Source organism: Lycorma delicatula, chromosome 7 (genome assembly GCF_047948215.1).
Source record: "Lycorma delicatula isolate Av1 chromosome 7, ASM4794821v1, whole genome shotgun sequence".
NCBI lineage: Eukaryota > Metazoa > Arthropoda > Insecta > Hemiptera > Fulgoridae > Lycorma > Lycorma delicatula.
In genome coordinates this window covers 110628720-110645406 of record NC_134461.1, presented here as the reverse complement: position 1 = coordinate 110645406, position 16687 = coordinate 110628720, and the positions used below count along the sequence as shown (strand labels likewise).

Here is a 16687-nt window from a genome sequence, read left to right as displayed (position 1 = left end):
CAAAAAAAGGAGATAAAGTCTGATTCGAACTGTTGTGGCTTCCCCCTTCTAAGATCCAAATATTTAATTAATTAAAATTTTATTTGGCTGTAACTCTGAAATCAATGAAAATAAGTACCACTTATGATAGTTGAAAAGCTCTTAATGAGGGCTTATATCTACAGTTAAAAAAAAGTCCAAAATCCAATTTGTTTTTGGATTTTGGGCTTTTTTGGACGCTTTTGGTTCAGTCGATTGGAATCAGAAGGGGAGGTGCACAACTAGCTGTTACAACAGTCCTAAATCCAAAATTTCAACATCCTATGGCTAATCGTTTTTGAGTTATGCGAGATACATACATACGTACATACAGACGTCATGCCGAAACTAGTCAAAATGGATTCAGGGATGGTCAGAATGGATATTTCTGTTGATATCTGAAAATTGAGATTTTTTGCAATCATAATACTGCCTTTACTTTGTACAAGGAAGTAAAAATATTTATATGTAATTTAATAGATGTAAAAGTAAGTCCAGTGGTGTCCACATCAAATTTTTTTAATTACATGAATTTAATGTATTTTATATATATACTATGATTTTCACAAAACTTTTCAAAATTTTCACAAAATTATATAAAATATAATTTTATGAAAACTATATGATTTTACTGAAAGGTTTTATGAAACTTTAAGAAATATTTTTCCATGAACAGAAATTATTTCCCTTTAATAATTGAAATCAATCTTGTTTGGAAAAATTAATAACTTTACAATGCATATGTTATTCTTGTTATTGTCATAAATTAATAGATTATTTATTTTGTCATATATAACACCTTCTCAAACAATGTAAATTAAAAAAACAATTGAAATGTTTCTAATAAAAAAATTTCTGTTTATAATAATTATCATCTAAATTCAACAACAGAAGAAATGCCTTTCTTTTCAAATTCAAAAAATTGTGTTAATATTATTATGACAAGATGATCTCAAAAGTTGAAATGAAAACCTAATGTGTGAATGTATGCAACAGATATTATGTCACCTTGAGTTTCCAGTTAAATTTGGAGTCAAAAGTTACTGCTAACATTTTAAAAGATATAAGTGAATTTCATATTTGTGTGTTGTGTGTACTGTGCGTGCAAATGAGTATTGGTATTACTATTATTTGATTACGCTAATACCAAGATAAATTGAATAAAATTAGTTTTAGCATAATTAATTTCAAGAAGTACTTTTTACACGACCACCCAAAAAGGAGTCTAATGTATTTAGGTGTATGTATGTAAGTACGTTTGTTTCACATAAGTAACAAAGCAGCACAACTGCTTAACCGATTTAGATGTATGACCCCACATTGGAATTTTTATGTTACCAAAAGTGTCATGTAGGCTATATATATATATATATGTAGCAGTGGATGTTTGCCAGTTACAACACAAATGGATGTTTGCCGGTCTCCGTGGCGCGAGTGGTAGCGTCTCGGCCTTTCACCCGGAGGTCCCGGGTTCGAATCCCGGTCAACATGGCATTTTTCACACACGCTACAAATCATTCATCTCTCATCCTCTGTACAGTAATGCTTAACTGCGGCCCCGGAAGTTGAAAAAAAAAAAAGTTACAACACAAACTTTAATGAACTGAATTAATGATATGTGAACTGTGAGTCTCTATCACTGTGTGAGCTGGGTTTGAACTGAATGATTTGAATCAATCATTTGAATGAATAATATTACAAAAGTAATAGAATTAAATTTACGTTAAATAAAATAAAATAATATTAGTAAATTAAAAAAATTTCTGTTAAATAATAATGGGCTTCCTATGGGGACTGCATGTGTGGTACTCTTGCCTTTTGGCATCACCTCACCATCACTGGTGAGGTGATGCGAGCACCTCGTGTGATGTTAAACCAATCATGGTCATCAACTGGTAACAAACAGGATGCCCCTGAGACACTGTTTTGGGAGGTGGAATGGGGTTCTCTTATAATATCCCTCCAAAGAATCTTCTAATTTTCAAAATTCAAATGTGGTATTTGTTAGTAGGTTGAAAGCTAACTTTTGCATGCATCAGGTACATTCTTGATTTAATAGATCACGGTTATTCAGAAATGCTGTTATATTTTTGCAATCAATCTCCCGATTTTTTTAAATTCAATTGCGATGTTGGTTCTCTGCTAGGCGGAGATGTTCTGTTGTGCTTCACATACCAATTTTTTTACAGTTCAATCTACTTAATCTACAAAATTAAAGTAGTTAGTATACTTAAATGACAAAATAAGAGCATATGCTCCCGATACTTACTAATTATTGAATATCAAACAATTTTCAGGTATCAGAATACCAGGTACACTCTCGATTTAAAATATCACAGTTATTCGGAAATGTTATATTTTTGTCACCAACCTTTTGATTTCAAAATTCAAACTGTGCATTTGCTAGTACAGTACAAAATTACAATGAAACCAAACCAGAATAAAAAGAGCAATGTTTGTCAGCAATGCTTTTTTTCATCTGTTGCATTTTTCTAATCTTTAATAGCTTTCTAATGTGTTTTTTTTTTATTTTTAAAGTATTGAACTGATTTTTATTGATGAGGTTAAATAAAAGATTTCATCTGGGAGTTATTTGTTATAACTGCGAAAATATTTATTGTTTCCAAATCCTTAAATGAATACCAGCATTGATTACAATTACAGCTTTATTATAATTACAAACCTTTTTATCTTTTAAGTTTTTATTTTATTTTTTATACAGTTTTTTTTTTTTGTAATTAAAAATACTTTTCTTACTATTATATACTTTATAAAAGGAACTGAGTACAATAATCATTATGACAGATGACGGACAATAAAGTTCTATTAGAGAACTTATACAATTCAAATTAAAAGGACTTCTGTACAATTTATTGTAGTCCCCACACACAGTACCCTGCAAAATGCTCAGAGCAATAAATCACAATCATAAAATAAAAGAATAAATCAGTTCCCTTTGATTACAGAAAAAATAAGTTAAAAAAAAGGCTGAAATTAAAGGTTACAAATTAAGAATCAAGGTAAAAGTGTAGATAAAAAGGAACTCCTAAATAAATTTATTGAATGAAAGCAAAATTCATGAGCTACTCTGTTAAAAAGTTCTGTTATTAAGGTGAAAGTTATTTTCATAATTCCTCCTCATCATGGCTTCTGCAACAGAGAACAAGATCTAATATTAAAGGACAGCACAAGAAGATTTATTGAAATTATTGATTTGCCATTAATTTAACCGCATCATTGACAATTTTCAAAATAAAATTAAAGCAGTAATACTCTATCCTACACTCAAGCTAAAATTTACTTAAAAATTGTTTTTTTACCAATTTTTATTTCTGTATCAAAAGGGATTTAACATATCTATCAGATAAGTAATTATTGAGCCAATCAAAATATTTTATATTTAATTGATATGAAATTTTCCTAAGAAGAAACTTTTTAATAAAATTAAAAACCTTGCTAAGAACAATAAAGCAATATTTTTTCTCCCAAATTATTTATAATTTATTCAACACTTTCAACCAATGATAATTAACTTGATTTATTGAACTTAAAATCAAACTGTAAGATATTTATCATTGATACATTTACTCTGATGATGCATAAATATTCAAAATATAACTACATTATTTATTTTTTCATATAATTTTGAATTATTATTAAATAATAGGATCTAAGGATACTCTGTAGATGATATAAACAAAATTTCTGGTACTTTAATATAATTCTAACCAACCATGCATTAGGTATTTTCTCTTGTTGAACTATCACTTGTTCTGTTTTAATATTTTCACTACTTTCATTTATTTAATAACCGGTTGTAATAAACATTTTTATGGAAATTGGCAACAAATTATTTTTGCATAGTTTATCACTTGGTTCTTAAAATAAAATTAAAGAATCTCTAATGTAATCTGAAAGTGTTATAATCTATGTTAAAATAGTAATATTTATTAATCTCCCTAAGTAAGAAAATTTATTGTAAGTCTGGAAACTAAACTTTAAGTTTATGAGCTAAATGTTCTCCAAGTCACAGAAAATGTTGGATATGAGCATTTTATCCATATTTTTAACTTTTCAGTTACCAGGATCCACACCATAAGATATTCCCGGTAATAATTAAAATGTTATACTTCTGTAATAATAAATCAAACTAAATCATATCATATAATAAAACTTTTTATCTTTTTTAAATCAGTTCGAAACATTTTCACTTGTATTTTTTATCTTTAAATTACTCTGACTTTTAAGGTACTAAGGAGTGAGATTTGAGTCGCTGAGGATGGTCACAAAGACTATCAGATGTTAAGGTATTAAAAAAAATAATTTTATTGTATAATTTGGTGTGGTTCTATCATTGCATAAAGTTAAATTAAAATTAATATAACAACCGATAATTTTCAAGAATGTAGCAAATGTTGCTGAATTTATTAGGATGAATTTTAATGTCTTATTCAGGAAATCATTAAATAATAAATTTGAAAATATCATTCATTTAATTAACTAATCAACTATCTATTCATTTCTTCATTACTGGTTTTACTTTCATTCCATTTGCTCCACATTATATGATGTGATTATTTTTGTAATTTTTTATAATAAAATATAATTTTGCTTCTTTGACGTTGACACATCTATTTCGTTTTTAGTTTTTTTAAAAATATTCCTGTAATGTTTTTTCCTCTAACATATTTCTTTTAATGACAAACAAAAAGTATCAGGCTAGCTTTAACGGCACTACACAGAGATATATTCTGTTTTTTGTGCAAGTTTTCGTAATGATTTGTTAGGTGACTTTAAAAAGCTTACCCTACCTAACATTTTCCATTGTTTCGTCATCAAGTACTGAACGTTTCCGCCTATGTCGTTGATTGCAGAAAGAACCAGTACCTCTATATTTTTTTACCAAATGATGAATTTAAGTTTTATTTTGTACATCCTTACTCGGGAACTGCAGTTGAAAAACTTCTTGCTACAAAACAAAAAAAAAACTAGTTGTTAGGAGATATTAAACAATAAAAATTGATTCTTCCGTGTTCAAAACCATTTCTTCTTAATAAGAAAACATAGATAATCAAAAATAATTAACTGTTCACAAAAAGAAGTAGAGAATTATATCAACTGATTATAAAACAACAATAGGTAGTGCTATCAACCTCTTGATCCGAACTTACTTTTCAAAAAACAACTTTTTAAAAAGTATTTTGCTTGGGTTGCGTTTTAAAACAAACACCCAGCATAAATATAGTTTATCAGCAATATTAAAGCAAAACAGTTTTCGTTTACGTAATAGAGACTGGCTTTCAATTTAATGGTTGAAATATTTCACTTACAGAGCAATTATTAGTGTAATTCCCATCAAATCGCTTTAAAACAACTTTATTTTTTACTTATTTTGTTGTTTTATTTTTGTTATTTATATAAATCCAAATTACGCTCGCGCGCGCGCGCGCACACACACATTTTTAATTAAGGGCTAAGTAAATAGTAAATAATTTTATATTAAAAACGATTCTGCTTTGTTATTTAATATAAACCGATTTGTATGCATTTTTTTGAGATATATTAAACAGATAACCTAATATACAATATGTAGAATATTCGTTTTGACGCGTGTATTAAATATATATTTCATTAATATTTAAAAACATAAAAGTGAAAAATATTGATTAATGACATAATAAATGTTAATAATTAAATACTGTTATATTTTGTTCACATTATAAAAGAAATATAAGCATTTCGTGTTATATGAACACTTTATGGATTAACAAAATAAAAAAAAAAATTATTAAGGTTTGTTTGTTTAATAAACCGAAAATAAAATATGAAAAAAAGTAAAATATTAAGGATGTTCAGCACTTAACATAATAATGTATATACGTACGTATTTCATTCGTTCATAATAACATTAACAAAATATAATGAATATCGCTTATGAATTATAAAGATAACTTAAAGATACTCGTAATTTATTTATAAATCGCAATTTCCTCACTATTCTTAATGTAATTAAATAAATATAATATACGAATTATGAAATATGTGAATGAATCGAATCCCCACACGCAGTACATTTCTATGAGATATGATTTTCTACAAAAAGGCTTACATAAAACTTCTGCAAAACTAAAAATACGAGTATTTATAAGTAAAATATATTTCATCCTATTACTATTCTTCTAGAATTATTAATATCTTTACTATTTACTATTTCACTGAAAGATGAAGATTTATGACTAAACTAATTTTACGACAGATAAAATTCAATTCAACAATCAGCAACTGTATTTTTATTTATTTTTTATTTTTTGCTTTTTTTTAATGCTATCTTTCTCAAATTTTATTTAAGATTAAAAATGTCCTTAAAGGCAAATAAAATTATTCATAATAAGTTATTAAAAACTCGCCACTCTTATAAATAAAATTTTTTTAAAGTAAAATTCTTATAACTAAAATTTCTTTGTTTACAAAAACCATCGTGTTTTTCATTAGCAACTAAAATTTAATAATTAATACGACACTGCTGTACAAAATAATAAGTAGATTTGATTACTAATCGAATTTATAACTGAAAAGTCAGGTTTTCTCTAAACTGACAAACTAACGTTCAGCTAAATAATAAACGACGATTATATAAGCATGAAGAAATGAATCATCTAAATCAGCGTTTCTCAACCCCGTGTTTCTCGCGAGGAGTCGCGAAATTAGCCTATAACTTTATACATAAACAATAATGAAATCGTTTTATGGAAAAAAAATCATTTATTACATACAAACATTTTATTTGTGTTGTGTAACTGTGTTTTTTTTATTTTATTTACACACGAAAAGAAAATAAATTTATAAGATGGTTTCGTTTGTTATTCATTTAAAAGTTACATACGTGGATCTATGTTAGAAACACGCCAAAGCAAATTGTTCTCAGGTGATAAAATACGATTCCTATATTTAGTTTTAAGCGCGATCATAGACGAACGCCCAGAGGTAAGACGTGGCGAAAGGGATTAATATTTTCAATGCTTCTGCGACAAATTTTCCATATACACTTCGACGAGCAAGCCAAAACGTATCTAAATCTTCAGATGTGAATTGCACTTGTAACGTTTTATCAGCAAACATTTTGATGAGTTGGTCGTGATTCCCTTCTGGTAACTTAGCAGCTGCAACAACGTTTTCACTAAATGGATTCAGTACGCATCTCTTCGAGAAATCATTTTTATCTTCCGGGAATAGCATGACACATTATGCATTTGCTCACGCTAATGCATATTGTGCCATGCTATTCAGACTGTGGTGAAAAATAGTGTCTTCTTCATCAAAATATTTCATAATATAATCAGAACTGAGTGGAAATATATTAAAATTTTTGCTTTGAAGATAAATAATCCAGATATCAAGCTTTTTAATGAAAGCATGAACTTTGTCAGTAATAAAATGTTTTTATCACATCCTTGTAAATTCACACTCAAGTCGTTTAAAATAGTGCCATAAATCTGTAAATAAAATTGAGAATGGTGTTTGTTTATTCTAGAAAAAAATTATTAATTCATGTCGAAATTTCAATAACAGCGATTAACGCTTTACCCCGTCTAAACATCTGTCTTCTTACAGAAAAGAAGATTTTTTTTCTTTTTGCCCATTTCATCGCATAGTTTAGCAAATAGCCTGTTCTGTAATGGTCGACTTTTAATAAAATTAACTATTTTTAAAGGTACAAAGAATTTTTTTGAAATTTTCTGGCATATTTTTTTTGCGGCAATAGCATGATTGTGGAGGAAGTAGTGCGTCCATTCCACCCTTGGTATAAGACGATATTTCAGTATTTTCACGAATTCGCTGTTCTTTCCTATTATCGCATTTACACCATCACTACATACTGCGATATATTTTTGCTCAACTTGTGTTGTAGTTTTTAGTAGCTTCTTAAAAAAACATCAAAAAACATTGTCTTTTAGAATGGCAGGTATTGATTTACAAAACAACATATCTTTGATTGATCTGTTCCTATCGCACTCATATCTCACAAAACATAAGAACTGAGGAATATTTGCCCAACTTGTTAATTCATCAAATTGAATCGTAAAAACTTCACTTGAACACACTCGCTAACATCGGCAGCCATGTCATCGATTCGGCTTGATACTGTGCCATTAGAAAGCGGAATTTTTCTGCTTCTTTCACGCTTATTGAAACACTGATCTTATCAAATCCAGCAGCTTTTCTGCGATTATATGGGGTTTGGACATCTTAGCTATTCTTAATGTTATGAGATAAGTATACTTTTATCAGGATGGTGTTATTAACAAATAGAAGCTTATTGATTCTCAAAGTATGTAATTTTCTTTCGAAAAATTCCAAGTTATAGCTTTTATGATCCGAGTTTTTAGTTTCCAAATGTCGAATTAATTTTGAGGGCTTCGTGCTTTCATCGAGAGGACTTGCCAACAACAAACAATGGGTTTCCATCCATTGAGGTAAAACCATAATTTAAATAACTATCATTGTACAACATTGCTTTTTACCAATTGATTCACTGGATTTAGATGGCTAACTTGGTTTTTTTCACAAATTTATGCATTTTCCATAAGAATCTAATTGAAAAATAGAAACAGTTACACCATTTGACCGCATACTTATTTCTTTTTCTATTTATCCTCAGAACCTCCGTATGTTATTACTTCAGAGGATTATATGTATGAATATAAATGAAGTATAGTCTTGTACAGTCCCAGGTCGACCATTCCTGAGATGTGTGGTTAATTGAAACCCAACCACCAAAGAACATTAGTATCCACGATCTAGTATTCAAATCCATATAAAAGTAACTTCTAATTTGATTGTTCGCAGGTCCGAGGCTCTGGCCTGTGCTAATTGTCAAAGATTGCATAAGAATCTTGAGCATCCAGTTGTTAGTAAGGAGTGTGACTGTTACATAAGGGCCGTTGGCTGTACTTTAATTTCTTAGATGGTTAGAATCGGTCAACTTGCCTTTACTAGGATTTCAACCTTACAACTGTCGACTTCGACATCAGCTGATTTGCGACTACCGAATTTATCACTAGACCAACCGGAAGGGTATTTGACCACACACTAAAACACCGAAACCTCAATTAATATGTTTTTTAAATATTGATTTCACAGTGATTATGCATTAACGGGTAAATAAATCGTATATATCTGAAAAAACTTGACGTATTAAAAAAATTCTGATAACAGGTTTGAATTCAGCACCACAAAATTAGTTAAAAATCATCATTTACGATTCTATTCACGAAAAATATGCATATGATACATACATATATGCATATTCGAACATGACACACTCGCAGTAAATATTATACAAGCAGATACAATTACAAGGAACACGTACACAAGTTGGAACCTTTAATAAATTCTTCATTTTTGTGCACTTCATACATGCATGTTCATACTCGTCACTATTAACGCAGATAAATAGTTTTTACTAGATTGGGTTGGAGGTCGCAAAATATTCATTATATAATTTTTTACATTTTGAGGGTTGTGGAGCTAAAAAGGTTGAGTTCAATGATCTTAACAAATATTTAATATTTTTGTTTACTGATTTTTTTTAAAAACCTTTGTAATATCAGTCCAAATTTAGAAATTAAATTATTTATCAAAGTAACAACGTTAGTTTCAAAGTTTCAACACTGATTAACTCGGTTTATACCGAGTGTTATATCAATGAGTACATAAATATTTGTTCAGTAGAAGTTCTGAATTGTGAATTGTTATGTACTATTGCGTTTTATATTTAATGTATTTACTTTAACATTATTTCATAAGTTTATATTTAAATAATTAAATGGACTTTAAACATATCTATTTTTATAATTTATTTTTATATTAATAATTTATCTTATTTTAACGTGATCTGTACGATCTATACAATGTAGTTTTACATATGTCAGAATAAAAATTTATTATTTCGTACTTAATAAGTTACAAAAATCAGACTAAATTTTTACATATTAATCATTCCGTTTTTTTTTGTTTTTTTTAAGTAATAGACGCTTTCTGATTACAGCTAATCACTAACTGTTTCATATGCAGGTTTTCTCTGTAATAAAATATCTGTTATATAACATATACTTAATGGAATTAATTTGTAAATTCCACTGTAGATAGAAAAAATATATTATATATTAAAATTATATGTTGTCACATTTGAAAATAAAATAATAATGTAACATTTAATATTATAATGTAAAATAATTTAATTATATTAATGTACTATATATTTAAATATTATATTTATTAATATTGTTACATGTAATAATATAAATTATATAATATTTAACAATTTATATTATTTCTCTCTAAATACAACATAATATTTTACCAGAATTAAAAAATCCCTTTCGGCACGCGGAAGGCGGAGGTAGATTTCATCGGTGCTATGTAGGGGATAAGAATTTACACCTTATATTTAAGAAAAACTTCAAATTTACTCAATACGACAATAGTTGCATGCGAAAAAAAGTTTCACATGTTTAGTATACGACAAGCTCCATCTTCTTACAATTACAGCAAAATTTTGGTCATCCCTTGCCATAAGTGTTGGTGATATCAAAAATTGTTTCAAACAAAAGTTTTAGGTATATTTAGAGAACTAACGACTAGTTTAAACCGATTCGATACTGTGCCTATTAAGGGAGGTATGATTTTTTTTTTCGAAATCTCATTTTTTCCACCCCCTGGGTCAATGGTTGGTGATATCAAAAAACTTTACTTAGATAAGTTTTAGGTCCTTATTCAAAGAATAATAGGAACTTTAAAAGAATTCGATATTTTACTTAATAAGAAAGTTATAGCGATATTTTGTTTTTTTTTTTCGAAAAAGCCCCCCATTTCCACTCCCATGGTCCGATTTTGGTCGTTAACAAACTCGATCGAGATTTTGGGTCGTTATATTTTATGTATCAATTTGAAAATTATTGACGAAAAATTACGGCAATTATCGTGTCCACAAGAAAGTAAAAAAAAATATATATATATATATATATATTTACATTAAACTTTTGAACTGACGGTGGTTTTGGGGTCTGGGGATGTGAAACGCGAAGGTATGTCGAAATTTGTCAGAAGTCGAATCATGGTACCCATTACATAGGTAGGTTTCTTATGAAATTATTATACAACAACTATTTTTATATTTACATAATTGAAATTCATTCCTGATTTTTCAATCATAATAGAGATCTAAAATTAAACATCTCATTTTGGTTTGAATAAAATGTAAATAATATCTGCATAAATCCAACCAATTGGAAATGCTTGTTCATGAAGTATTATTTATGTTAAGCCTAGCTCTTAAGTTCTTTTCAATAGGATAAAAATCTGATGTGGATACTACATGACTTCCTTGTACGCCTATTAAATTACATATACACATTTTTTGCTGCACTTCATTTAAACTTATTTCATTTTAAAGTGAGATACGATCCTCCAGTTCTTTAATAAAGTGGACAGTTACGCAATTACATTGTGGTGACACTACATTGCATCACATTTTTTTTGTGATGTCTGTATCAGCATTTTATATTAGTTTATATATTAATTTTGTTTCTCGTCATTTAAGTAGTTACGTGGTGTAAGTGAGAACGTGTCGGATCCATGGACACATCGATCGAATCCGACTTTATACACATATTTTTTTTAACTTTTTTTTTAATTTAAATATATTGATTGATTAATAATTATTAACCTCTGTAAAAAATTTTTAATTAAAATGAAAAGTACATAAGATTTTATTTAACTAATAACTTCTGATTTTTTTTGTTGTTATTGAATTATTATTTATTGTAAAAATGTTTTTACAATCACAAGTTAATAATTATAAATAAATCAATTTTTTTAAATAAAAAAAAAAGTTAAAAAAATATATGTATATGAAGTTGGATTCGAACCTATGTATTTCCCCTTGTAAGACCAAATATTTCATTATTTAAAATTTTATTTGGATTTAAGTCTTGAACTAATAAAAATAAGTACCACTTATGATATATTGTTGAAAAAGCTCTCAATGAGAGCTTATTACTTCAGTTAAGAAAAAGTCTAAAATCCGAAAAATTTGGATTTTGGACGTTTTCTGGGCTTTTTTGGACACTTTTGGTCCAGTTGATTGCAATCGAAAGGGGAATTGCACAAATAGATGTTACAACAGTCCTAAATCCAAAATTTCAACATCCTACGGCTAATCGTTTTTGACTTATACGAGATACATACGTACGTACATACAGACGTCACGCCGAAACTAGTCAAAATGGATTCAGGGATGGTCAAAATGGATATTTCCGTTGAAATTTTAAAACCGAAATTTTTTGCTATCACAATACTTCCTTTACTTCATACAAGGAAGTAAAAATGAACGTTAGGGCCAACCAGATTTATCTTTTAAAAATTTTCTAGAATTCCATTTTTAGACTCAATAACTAGTAATTATTTTCCAAACTTTCCTTATATTTTACCCATCAAAATATTACTTGAATTAATCTAAGAAAAATAAAAAATTATCTCAAATTACATGCATGTAAATTTAATTTGTTTACCTTACATTGTGAACTGGTCGTAAGTAAATTTCACCTTTATTTTTAAATAACTTTAAACACGCAATTTATAAACAGAAAGTGTAAACTAAAACTTTAATATTTTTTAATTTTAAACTGGCGATCGATCTATTAATATAAAATTCTGCATACCATGTACAGAAGAAAATCTTTAAAGGTAACATTTCCGTATTGGATGTAAAATAATAATATTGAGGGTTTCTTCATGGCCTTACACATACTAAGATTTGTTTGTTTCTTGTTGTGAACGAAAATATTTAAACAAATTGGAAAATTAAGATTATAAATGTACATACATTGTTTTAATTTTCCAATTTTTGATTATGGATTACACTAAGTAAAATAAGGCATCATCCACTGATTATAAAAATATTTTCCTTTTTCTATTTTAGCTAGTGGATAAGTTTTGTTAATGTATAGCATTTTAAATATTTCATACAAAGGATTAGGCTAGGAAAAAAAATTAATTTTTGATATAACTAACATATCAATAAATTATAATTACAGATTACTGCAATCAGTGACAGCAGCATTTGTAAAGCATTCAAATGAAAAACTACTTCTAACGATTCAATATTATTATCCATAAGAGAAAAGAGAATTTGAATGACTGCAGAAGATGGAAATATTATCAAGATTAAATACTTATTTCAAAATCAGTAAAATCTTAAAATTTTATACAGATATTTTTTTATTTTCCTAATTGCAATCTGTTGAACTAGTGAACAATAAACAACTTCCCACGGCCCAGTAAGAGGAGGAGGATGATAAGTATGACATGTAAATGAGGATATCCTGACATATTTCTTGATGTAGTTAATTGTTTTATAATTAATTACATAATCTTTTTTTAAATATTCATGTCTACAAAATAAAATTTGGTTTATGAACTTGGACCAGGTGCAAGGCTAATCCAAAAATGTAAGAAGAAGAAGAAGAAATGTGTAACCTATCTTCTAGTTACTTTTTAACCATCTTTTATTTTATTCCATCTTCCTCCATATTCACATTTCAACACTTCCAAAATAGTTATTTCTTTCTCAAAGTTTCCATGTTTTAGAACCATATAATACTTCATATAAAACATTTAAGAATTATTTTTTTCAATTCCATATTAATATATTTTTGTTTGTTTCATTACCCTGTTCTTTATTTTCTACAACGTAATACAACTTCAGCTAGTAATTATTATCAAATGAAAATTGTAATAGAATAAAAATAAAAAATAATAATTTAAACTATACCATGAGTTGTTTAGATTAATAATTATAAAAATAATTTACTTTTTTTAATTAATGGAATCTTATATTAAATAGAGATCAATTAGCTATCTTTTCCAACATTTGAAAGATCTATTTAGATTTTGATGATCAACTTCTATTTGCTCCTACCTCTATTGCAACATGAAATAAAAATGTACATCTTAGGTAATAACTATTAGATAGGGATTTTCTGGTACTAAAAAAAAAATCTGCTTTAGTATTTTTAAATTTATTTATTTTTAACATTTAAAAACTGTCTAAAAAAAATTTAATTTGGGGTTGAGGAACACATTTTATAAGATAATTATTTTTATATAATAGTCATTATATATATATATATATACGTATGTGTGTGTGTGTGTGTGTGTGTGTGTGTGTGTGTGTGTGTGTGTGTGTGTTTGTGTGTGTGTATGTGTGTGTGTGTGTATGTATGTATGTGTGTGTGTGTGTGTGTATGTGTGTGTGCGTGTGTGTGTGTGTGTGTGTGTGTGTGTGTGTGTGTGTGTGTGTGTGTGTGTGTGTGTGTGTGTGTGTGTGTGTGTGTGTGTGTGTGTGTGTGTGAAATACAGTATAAAACTAAACGCGCTGAATCAGCATAATATCAGCCTGTAAATAATGACAAACAAGAATTTTGTTTTTTTTTTTACTGATTCACGTTTCATTAATATTATTATTTCTATTTTTTATTATTATTAGCAATTTGATTATTTTATTAGAGAGTTGTTATAAAGAACTAGTTTTATTATCTTAAAGAAGTTTTTAAATAGGGCCAGTGTTATATTTTCTGTTTATTTAAGCATTAAAATAAAATATTTTAAATAAAACATCTCTGTTACCTTCATGAAGGAATCAACTGAAATAATTTACAACAAAAAATATTTAATTTTATTTTATTAATTTAAATCTGTTTTATTTAGAAAAAAAATTATAATCAGTGGCGGCTTGCGTATAGGCACAGTGAAAATTCAGCATCCCTATTTCCACTTGATATTATCGATAACATTTAATATAATGAGTCTTTTTTTTTAATTCTTTCTTTATACTTGTACAATATATTATCCTTAAGCTTAATGTCAGTAGCGATCCCCCAGTTTATGAAAAAGATACAAAAATCTTTGTATATACAGCGGCGTGGTGTTTGGCTGTTGTATGCATGCGCACATAGGAAGCTGCACGCGAGGCTGCGAGGGAGAGAGAACTGTCGCTTCCGCAGTGCCGACCCTGACGTGCTGGTGGAAGGTAGTTTTTTTACTCCGCGTGTGAAGAACGTTCCTGTTCGTTCCCTTTTCTAGTTTAGTCGGTGGAAGGAAGTAAACTGGTTTAGTTGTTTTTCATTAGTGAACAGAAGATAGCGAAAAGCAAGGGCTCTTTGACTGCCAAATCTTTCCAAAAAGATACTTGAAGGGCGAAAGAGAAGGTAATTAGTAAAAACTAATTATGTATTTATTTCTGTGTAAATAGAGATTTAAATTAAGCCCCATTGGACTTTTTATTAAATTGTTATCTAATAATACGAAAAAATATTATCTGTATTGACATTTTATTATTTATTCGGTTAAATCAAATACGATTTTAAGCACAATGTGCTTAAAACCTGTGTACCATATTCTTGAATGTGATAAAGTGTAGAATTAAATTATTATCGCGCTTCCAGCAATTCTATTTGATTAATTTTTTTCGGTTCTTTTATTTTACAGAAAACTTTAACCATGGCCTTGAAAAGGCCCAGAAAAAAAATTTTCTGGAACAGCATCCCCTTTAATTTTAGCTACGAGCCGCCACTGGTTATAATATAACCTTTATATAAACTTACTGTTGTTTTATTTGTTTTAAAAAGTAAAGTTGATTTAGCAGAAAAATAATAAGTAATTCTAATATTAATATTTGGTGAATAAATAAATATTAACCATTAAATTTAAATATAAAAAGGGAAGAAAATCAGAATATTTTAGACAAATTTTCAATAAAATAATGAGGCTCCATCTATCGATTATTTTATGATTAAAAAAAATAAGTTTAAATTGACATAAATTCAAGAAATAAAATAAATTTCTACAGAAATTATTATATTACGATAAATAATCAGCTGAACCACATATTGAAAATAAAAATCTTGGTTTTATAAACAAACTGCAAGATAAAGAAGATTTTTTCACACACGCTACAAACCATTAATCTCATCTCCTCTGTACAGTAATGCTTAACTGCGGCCCTGGAGGTTAAAACAGAAAAAAAAAAAAAAAAAAGATAAAGAAGAATTATAAAACAGTTCTAATTTATCATAAAAGCCATTACAGTCATTGTTATACTGTAGAACGGGTATGGACTGTATTTTGAAATGACGGTTGAGATGATGAAATGAATTAAAACATATTCTTCTTGAATAGTTAAATTTAATTTGTCACATTAGACGCCTTTAAAATATTATTCAAGTCATATTAGACCGATGAATAATTGACCGCACCAGACGGAATTATACTTGAATACAATTAATAAATAACAGTCACATTAGACTGTAAAATGCTAAATACCACTAGTTACCTTAGACTAGGTATTACATGACCGCTCCAGGCGGGATCCGGTTCTCGAATGATCGTACGAGACTAACTCTCCGGCCAGCGCTAGTAGATGCTAGAGAGCAGCACCAACCGACTCAACATGGAACGGAACAGTCATCTTTCGAATTATCACAAAAATAGGCTGAACAAATGATACCCTATCAGTGATCTTAAAAGACATCCAAATATTTTCTCTTTGAATCTGAATCAAAAGGGCTCTGCAGGAATGGCAGTATGCAATTACTAGCTGCAGGGCGTG

At 28.2% G+C, this 16687-nt stretch overlaps 1 long non-coding RNA gene across 1 annotated transcript; it reads right to left on the bottom strand.

Annotated features, from left to right (window-relative positions):
* Positions 1 to 2904: 2904 nt before the first annotated feature.
* On the bottom strand, positions 2905 to 16495 carry LOC142327869 (uncharacterized). Its single transcript, XR_012757115.1, has 3 exons — positions 16412 to 16495; positions 4830 to 4987; positions 2905 to 3168 (listed from the first exon to the last, which is right to left on the bottom strand). It is a non-coding gene; the product is annotated as an uncharacterized LOC142327869 (long non-coding RNA).
* Positions 16496 to 16687: the final 192 nt, after the last annotated feature.